Raw genomic sequence first — 9812 nt, 5'->3', positions numbered from 1 at the left:
GAGAGAGAGAGAGAGAGAGAGAGAGAGAGAGAGAGAGAGAGAGAGAGAGATTCGTAATCATTCAGCATTTATTAAAGTTTTCTTGGAGGTTTCAGTAATCATGGGTCAAATTTCTTATCCTAGCCTCTTTACTGACATTGTATTTCCTCTTTATATATACATTGAACATTGATTTTTCTATTCATTTTTTTCTTGTTCTTCTTTTCCAACAGATATATCTCCACCTTCTCTCATGCAATGGTTTTGCTGACTATCCAAATGGTGCTCAGTTGTCTTCTCATTCTTAACTAGTCTTAAGGAAGATTCACTTTTTGGATGTTCCTATTTCTAGACTTTGTCTGCTACAAAGGAAATAGTTGAGCTATTCTTGTCCGGGGTACAACACTATTTATATGCAAGAGGTTTATTGAATGCAAAGGATGCTAATCTTCAATTCTGTCTCAGGATGATTATGCAGGTGACAACATTTTGGTGTCCCCCCCCCCCCTTTTCTCCCCTACAAAGGGGCTAAGACATTATCAAGAGCACCATTGGATATACAGAGGAAATTAGGAAACGTAAAACAGGGATCAGTTTCTGGACCAAAGTTATGTTCAATAGTCACCGGACAAAGATAGTTCAATAAGGGAAAAGATGATAACCCTGATTAGAAATATTAAAATAGAAACCTTAATTTATGTAGATGACATAATGTTCCCTAGCAACAATCGTTACAAAGTAGAAAGAGCCATTAGCAACTGCTGCAGTTTGGAAGAACAGAAGTCTGCAATGTTAGTAATTAGACACAAAAAGAAGAGGTTGGAAAGGTGAATGTGGTGGCTAGAAATGGAAGAATAGAAACAGTTTAGGAAAATATATACTTGGGAGAATGGTACTCAGAAAAAGGAAACTATAGTCTCAGCATAAGCAAAAGGGAAGTTAAAATATAATACATGGTACGAGAAGTTAGGAAGTATGGAGACAATAACATGAATAGGAAATGTAATGGCATTGCTAATGAGAATAAAGGTCTACGAGACAGTAGTAGTACACACAATGGTAGCAAAATATTGAGACATGGCGTGTAAAAAAGAAATGAAAGAACTAGAGAGTATACAGAACAAAATCATGAACGGAATTTTTGAACAGGGTGCCATCACACCATACTGTGGCCTAATAGCAGAAACCAGAATATGGCCAATTCAAAATAGAATAGAGTGTAAAAGGGTGATGCTATTTCAAAACATCATAATATCAGATGACAAACGCTAGTTAAGAAAGCAGTGGAAGATCTGTTGTTGTTGTTGTGGTATTAAAGCCAACAATTCCTGTTGGCACGGGACTTTCCTCTGTTCGGCCCGTAGGTATTCTGAAAAAAATTCAGTAGGTCAATTGTTAAAAAATTGAATTTTGAAAGGTTTTTAGTTGTAGAGACAGATGCGAACAGAAAAGATGATGGTAGTAGTAGAAGCGGGCCATCATGTCATGGATAGCGGTAGTTTGAAAAATTTAAGGCCAAGGGTCCCTACAGAGTATTTCAGTTGTAGAAAAATTTAGGGAAGAATACAGATGATGATGTATATAGGGCCTTACAGTGAGAGGATGAGATGAAGTTGAATGAACTTCCAGAGGTTACATTACCTTGATGGAGGTAGGTTTGAAAGCAATTTTCTATGGGTTTCAATATCCTCAACAATTGCTTTTACCAGTGTGGCTGCAGTTTGCATGGCGTTTTGTGAGTTAACGTCTGGTTGTAAGTTACCCCTTAGATACGATGTCTCCCTACATTCTAGTAGGTAGTGCATAAGGGCCTATTGTGGTATCTTTTCACAGTGTTCGCATGGTCTTACACTGTTTTCTACAGTCTCCCAGCAGGCTTTGTAACCCCAGCCTGAATCTGTGAATACATACAGCTTGCTCTCTTGGTGTGTGCCTGTCAATGGCGGGAGGCACCAGATAGGTGGCCCACTTGTACTATGTGGCAGAAGGGGAGTTATTTTCTATCCACTTGTGTAGGTCCTTGATCATATTTTCTTTGAGATGTGGCTTTATTTTGTTGTGGATCTGTTGAAGCGCAGGCTGTATGTGCAACTATACCCTGTCTATGTGTCTGTGCTTTCGGCTAGCTCATCTGCTTTCTCATTTCCTGACATTGCAATATGACTGGGAATCCTGTTGAGAGTCACAAGTCTGCCTCTTTCATTGTGCTGATATAGTAGTGACTTGATATAAGCTAGTAGACCTTTTTTTCTTTGTTCTTTGCTTGTTGCAAGGCCTGCATTAAGGATTTTGAGTCTGTGGATGACTACTGGTTTTTCTTCGTTTTCAAACGAATATTTCAGTGCTTGCTTTATTGCAACAAGCTCTGCCCGTATGGTGGAGGCATTGTCGGATATTCTCCAGCAAGCCAAAAAGTGGTTGGAGTATACTGCAGCTCCTGTTGTTTAAATTCCAGGATCCACAGTGCCATCTGTGTAATAGGTCTGTGCCCCTGCAATTTCTATGCTTATGATTGCCTTCTGGGCTGCTGTTCTTAGTTCCTTCGTTGTGCAATCTTCTTTTGTCTTTGGAAGATTTGTATACCTGAGAGGTTCAATTTCCCTTTTCAAGGGTGAGATGTGCTGTGTGCCCTGGGTTGTGTCTGGGCTCAGTTGCAGTATTACTTCAGCTATTCCCAGTATCTTCAGGCTATCACTGTGGTCCATGCCATAGGAGCTTTAGGTGTGGATCTCAGGGTGCTTTGTGAGTTCATCTCTTACCCTCTTCTTTTCTATGGAGTCTCTATCAGAGAGAAACATTTTTGCCTTGTGCTTGCGTTTCTCTGTGTAATTCTGTCTTCTAAGGTGGGCAAGTTGGTTTCAAGTCTGATATTACACAGCCTTGTTCACATGGGTGTTCATAGCATGAGTCTCATAGCATCATTTTGTATTACCTCTAGAGTAACTCTTTGGGCCTCTGTCAGCTTTGTTAGGATAAGAGCAGCATAGTCCACAAGTGTTCTTGTACAGGTTAGGTAGTTCTTCTGTGTATGCTCATTTGCTTCGTCCTTTAGAGAAGACATATATCTCATGGCTGCAAGCTTTCCATTTGATCTTTCCTTTAGGTGATTGATTTACTCGTTGGAGGTTAGTTGTTTGCCTATGACAACTCCCAGGTACAAATAGCTGTCTGTTCGTTCCTTCGTTCGTAGCGTATTACAGCCAACTCTTCTTTATGGCACGGGCCTTTCACTTGGTCAGCCCGTAGGAATAGCTGTCCAAATAAGAGAACCATATGGGGAATGTTAGGGAGAAAGTATCATAGAAATATACAATAGATATGAAATTAAAATGGAAGGAGTAAGAAAGTATAAAAAGCGAGAAAAAAAAATAAATAAAGAAGTAAAGTGGCAAATAAAATTGAAAGAAAAATAAAAGAAAAGAAAGCAGAGATGACCAAACTGAGGTTTGTGATTAGTAATAGTAGAAGAGATTACATAGGAGAAGTTAACACTAATGAGCCAGTAATGGTTATGAAAACAAGGTTAAATATGCTAGAATTAAAAGAAAATCATAGAAACAGGAATGATAAGGATAAAGTTTGTTTTGTTGTGTTAGGATGCAGAGTATAGCCTACTACTAAGCCCTCAACGGTTCGGTTTTGTTTGGTTTTGCTTAATAATCTTAGTTTAAGAGAAGTTTTAGTGAAAATAGTAACCAAATTATGAATGTTCTTCTTAAGTCTTGGAATTTACTTATTGATACTTTGGAAGTTCAAACTTGGATGCTATAATGTTTCATTTTGTAATTATTATTACCAATCTGTGTGTTAGGCAAAGTTTCAATTATCTGGAAAATCAAGAAAAAGTAAAACCAAATGTTGGAAAGGATGGCAGAAGTAAATATTAAACTGAATCAAAACTAGCAAAGAATACAAGTAAAATGAAGCAATAAAACTTTCATTTTATTATTTATTATACTTGGCTTTGTAGCTTATAAACTTCCAACCAACCTAAGTTGTACCTTGCTTAATGATAAAAGTATTACTAATAAGAGCAAAAACAAAACTTATTTCCTTCGTCTGTTGGGAGAGTCGAACGCTGGTCTTTCCATCTGAGTGAGTATGACGTTAACACTATACCACAAGACACCATCTTAAAAGAAGAATTGTCAGGGAAACTGTATCTGCAGAAGAGTCGTGCCTGACCAGTGTGACTCACAGTCCGAGATGGAACTTTCCCGTCCAATATCAGTCTGATAGTGACTGTGTAATGATGTACTCATGAACAGCCTTGCCTACTGTTACCTTTCAAGATTTTGTTTTTGTTTCTATAGTTATTCGTTAAGAAATTGATTGTAATTTTTGTATAACATTTACGAAAAATTAGTGATATTTTACATATATAATTTGAGAAAAAAAAATTCAAAGTTTTAGAAAGAGTTGCATCAAGATTATCCAACGTAAGCATCTGGCTTCTTAGCTAATACCAATTCCCTAATATCGCAAGAGGGTCTGCCCCTCTCTACTATTCTTCTCCTGTACTTCTTCTTCTCCCTATTTCCTTATTCTTTCTCATCCCGAGTACCTGCCTTTGAGCTATAAATTAGATTGTATCCAGGGGTACCCTTCCTTTCCCCATATTCCTCCCTTCCCTATTCATATTAGTATTATTACAAGCTTCCATATGATTCCCAGAAGAACGTTGGTGGAATAACCAAATATTATTGCATACCCACTTAGGTATAAAATGCACACAACATATTGAATAAGTTAAGTTGGTCTCCTGATGCCCTCTCACCTATGGGTGTGGGGCAGTCTTCCTTGTGCCTACTATGACCAGTTAGTGTGATTATTCATTGACAAACTTGGTTTTGACGTATCATTTGGTTATAACGAAACTTTTATGAAAATAGCTCGTACCAGCAGTGAATTCAGAAGGGATAAATCTTTGAGAGGCAAAGTTTAAAACCAAGGATTAATATGCAACAAGAAGAAATTCCTGTTTGAGGAATTATTCATTGGGTGGAAAATGATGTTTTCTTAGAGAGAGAGAAATTACTTCAGCCCAACACGTTTTTTATATTTTAAGTTGGTTGATTTTCTGGTGATTTCAGTATATTACTCACCTGTAAATGAGTGAATAATTTCTAGTAATTATCCTGGGGTATCCCATCTGCATTATCAATTTTTTATTGTTGATATGTTGAATCAAACGCAGGTGTATACATAACCCTTTAATGTATATTAAGAGACTACATTGCTCTTGGCTCTGGGCTTCCAACAACCAACTCCCAACTGAGAGTCAAGCGTCTTCTAAACAATCTCAAAAACCAAACCCTCATAACAAACATAAGAGCATCGCTCTCAAAAGACTTAAATCTCACTGCATTACAGAAGTAGAAAGAATCACATCCTATCTTTGAGGTAATCAATAAATGCTTGAACCCTAATATCAAAATACATTATTTCAGTTATGTACAATCTTAAACAGGTTTTATCAATGCAATATGATGCAATGTTGCACTCAATAGACGTAACATTTGAGGTAATACAGTACATTATTACACTAATAAAAACAGTATCCTACCCCTTAACTTAACATTGTAAAAATCTTTATAAATCTAATCTCTCAGGGGGCTTTCCTCTATTAATCCTATTAGGAAGCACTGTAACTTCATCTTGTACTGATACATGAATTGGTTCTGATCCTACATTTAATGTTGGAGCATCTTGTTTAATATTTGACTCATTTGATCTAACTACTTCTGAAAGTTTGCTCTACTGTATTTCTGTTTAATGGCTGTAATTGATCAACATCACGTTTTACAATATTTACACCAACTTGAACATCATAATGTAAATTTCATATCTCTCTTACAATCTCTCTTGGTACCTACTTCTTTAGAGGGTTGTATGATCTTCCCATGACATCAGATAAAGGTAAAAAAAGTTCTTACTTCTGGGAGATTTTCTACTTGTTTATACCCTTTTGTCTTCTAAATCACTTTGCAAACTTGGATACAACAAATCTAACTTACAATTTATCCTCCACCCTATCAACAAATTTGAGGGTGCCACGCCTGTTGTGCTGTGCTGCGTTGTTCAATAAGACAATAAAAACTGTTGATACATGTAAAAATATGTTATCTGAATTTGCTCTCCCACACTCAATATTGTGTTTAAATGTTTGAAAAAACCTTTCAGCCTCTCCATTGGTAGAGGGATATGTTGCTGAAAATGTGTTTTATTCCATTGACATTACAAAATTCTTTAAACTCTTGTGAGGTAAATTGTTGACCATTATCTCTAACAATTCTTTCTGTAGAAAAAAATTGTATCAACTCTTTGGTTGTGGCGTAAGACGTTGTTTTTTACAGGAATGACTTCTGACCACTTAATTAAAGCATCTACTACTATCATAAACAAATAGTTCAAAAAAGGACCTGCAAAATCTATATGCACTCTTTGTCATGGATACCTGGGTAACTCCCATGGGTGCATTCTAGCAAAATGAGGATTGTTCTGTTGCATAACACAATTCATACAATTCCTTATATAAGATTCCACATCTTTATCTACACCTGACAACCATACAAAAGTTCTTGCAATTGACTTTGATCTTACAATACCTTGGTGATCAGCATGTATTTCAGACAACCTTATTCCTCAGTGAATTAGGAATAACTACCCTTGAACATCTCATCACTATTCCTTGTGTTACACTCAGTTCATACATATATCTTTATAGGGTTTACAATTTTCCTCTTTTCCACATACGTCCTTACCTATCATCAAATTCTCTAAAACCATACTAAGTACTGGGTCTCTCTCGGTGCTGTGTGCTACATCCTTTGTTATAATGGGTACATCATATACAGAAATTAACAGAATACTGTCATCATACTCTTCTGGAACTTTGTCTACTGGTAATTTAGATAAAGCATCGGCATTACCCATCTTCGATGCTGGACGGCATTCTATATCATAGTGGTACGCGGCTAACGTAATTGCCCCATCGACGCTGTAGTCTTGCAGCTACCAACGTAGGTAAACTTGCTTTTGGACCCAATATTGCTAATAAAGGTTTAGGATCTGTAACAAGTGTGAACATTTTCCTACTACAAAGATAAATATGAAATTTCTTAACTCCATACACTAATGCTAAACCTTCTTTTTCTATATGAGAGTAATTCCTTTCTGCCTTGTTCAATACTTTAGAAGTGAATGCAATTGGTTTTTCTGTTCCATCTGCAATTACATGAGATAATACTGCACCTAAACCTATGTTTGATGCATCACATACTAATATAAATGGTAAATCCTTTTGATAATGTACTAAGAATGTGGGTGATGTTATTTCCTGTTTGATTCATTCAAAAGATTCCTGACACTCTTTTGTCCACTTCCATTCTACACCCTTATTCAAGAAATTACACAATGGATGTGCAATTGTAGAGAAATTCTGAATAAAATTCCCATAAAATGGTACGAAACCTAAAAATTGTTGTAATTCTTTAACATTTTCTGGTACTTTTGTTGATTGTACAACTTTATTCTTCTCTTTAGTTTTGTGAATACCCTTGCCATTAATTACAAAACCTATGTATTCCACTGAATCAACTTCTAAAATACCTTTGTTCCTATTTACTCTAATATTATGTTCTTTCAACTTCTTCAGAACTGTTCATAATCATTCTTTATGTTCTTTTGTGTTTTTACTAGTAATGGAAATATCATCTATAAAAAGGAATACTCCTTGCATTCCTGAAAAAATCTTACCCAGAGTTTGTTGCCATATAGCTGGACTACGTGCAACTCCATAAGGTAATCTCTTTGCCCTAAACAAACCTAAGGATGTATCTACTGTACATAATTCTTGTGAACTTTCATCCATGGGAAGCTGTTGAAATGCTTGTTTTAAATTTAACTTAGAAAAAAACCCTGCACCCTGACATAGTTGCAAACATGTCTTTCGGATTTGGTAAGGGATGTTGAGCTACTTTCAGTTGTGGCTTCAACGTTACTTTGTAATCTCCATATAAACTAACCTGTCCATTTTCCTTCACAATAGGAACTAATGGTGTAGCCCAGTCAGAATATGTAACCTTTTCTCGTGAACCTTCATTTTCTAATCTCCTGATTTCTGTTTCAACTGCACTTTTCAATGCATACGGTACTGGTCTGGGAGTACAATATCTAGGAGCACTGTCAGGTTTCAAAACTAAAATTGCCTTTGCATTCTTTATTGTACCTACTTTATCTTCAAATACGTCTTGAACCTCTGTTATGATATTATCCACAGACATTTCCTTTTTGTGTTCATCTTGTCTACCTGTAACCTTCAAAACACTAGGCCAATCTAATTTCAAATACTGTAGCCAATCAAGAGGTAGACCACGTAAACACTGGAGGGATGGTATTGAAGAGATTCTGACAAAGAACAACATGCCAACATTTGTACAGCTGAGAAGAGATGGAATTTTTGAAAACAGAATTGAGTGGAAAAGACAACTGATTTCACTGACAGGCTGAAAGCCTACCTGGGAGTGGAAGTAAGTAAGTAAGTAGTCAATCCAAACCTAGCAAAGTTTGTCCTTTACCTTTTACTACTGTTAATGGCATTCTCTCTAATCTCTGTTCTTTGTACTATACTTATATGTTCGAATCACCTATTACCTGAATATAAAAACCATTATAACTATTCAAAACTCTATTTGTACCTTCTAATAACAAACTAGGAATGCTTTTAGCTGTTTTCTCAGACATAATTGATACATCGGCTGCTGTGTCAACTTGTATCAGAATCAGTTTACCATTTATGATTACTTCTACCATGATATGTTTCTTTGTATATTTATTGACAGAATTTATGCGAAACGCAAAATAATTTTTTGACTTATCCTGATTGTCATGAACATTTTCCGCATTATTCTCTTGACCAATAGTATCAACTGTAGCATTTATTTTCTTTGCCTACTGTTTAGGGAATCCACAAGCTGTGTCAAAATGACCCTTATTTCTAAAATTTTGGCATGTTTGTCCAATAGCAGGGCATTTATTTGCTCCGTATGTAAGATGATCAGTTTTACCACACCTCTAAAACTTGGGTTTTTCCTGTTGTTTCTGTGTATAGGCCGGATTCAGATATTTATGAACATTTGTGTTAGGCACTTTTCTATGACTAGGCTTTGATATATTTCTTCCCTGATTCTCATTGTTTTTCCATTTTGAACCTCTTGTACTAATTTTAGAATATTCCATTCTATTACTTGTAGAACTACCTATTATGTTACTCTGCCTATCCGTGGTTTCTAAAGCTCCGCCTATTATCAATACATTTTCTAATGTTAAATCTCTGTCTTGCAATAATTTCTTTCTTAGCCCTTGTGATGTGCAATGTGCAATAACTTGATCTATGATAACATATTCTAATTCTAGAAATTCATATGAAACAGCTAAATTCTTTAGTCTAGTCACAAAGGCATCTAAACTTTCATTTTCTTTCTGATATGCCTCTGCTTTAAATTGGTACCTTTCAAAGAATTTATTGACCTGATGAGCAAAATATGTGGTAAGAGCCTTAATTGCAGCTTCACTTGTGTCATCTCCAGGCTGCAATGTCTTAAACACTTCCCGAACTTTTCTACCTGCTGTATGAAGTAATAATGCCTTCTTTTGGGCATCCTTCATATTCCCAAATGCTTCTAGATAAATCTTAAATTCCTCACACCACTGTTGCCATCGTGTTGCAACAGAATTGGATTCAGCTGTGATGCCAAATCGTTCAGTATGTTCAATGTCAAGAGGCATTTTGACTGCATACCTTCATACCTTAAATAGGTCAGGCTACTGCT

The sequence above is a fragment of the Palaemon carinicauda genome, chromosome 25 (assembly GCF_036898095.1).
Source record: "Palaemon carinicauda isolate YSFRI2023 chromosome 25, ASM3689809v2, whole genome shotgun sequence".
NCBI lineage: Eukaryota > Metazoa > Arthropoda > Malacostraca > Decapoda > Palaemonidae > Palaemon > Palaemon carinicauda.
This window is presented reverse-complemented; position numbering follows the sequence as displayed.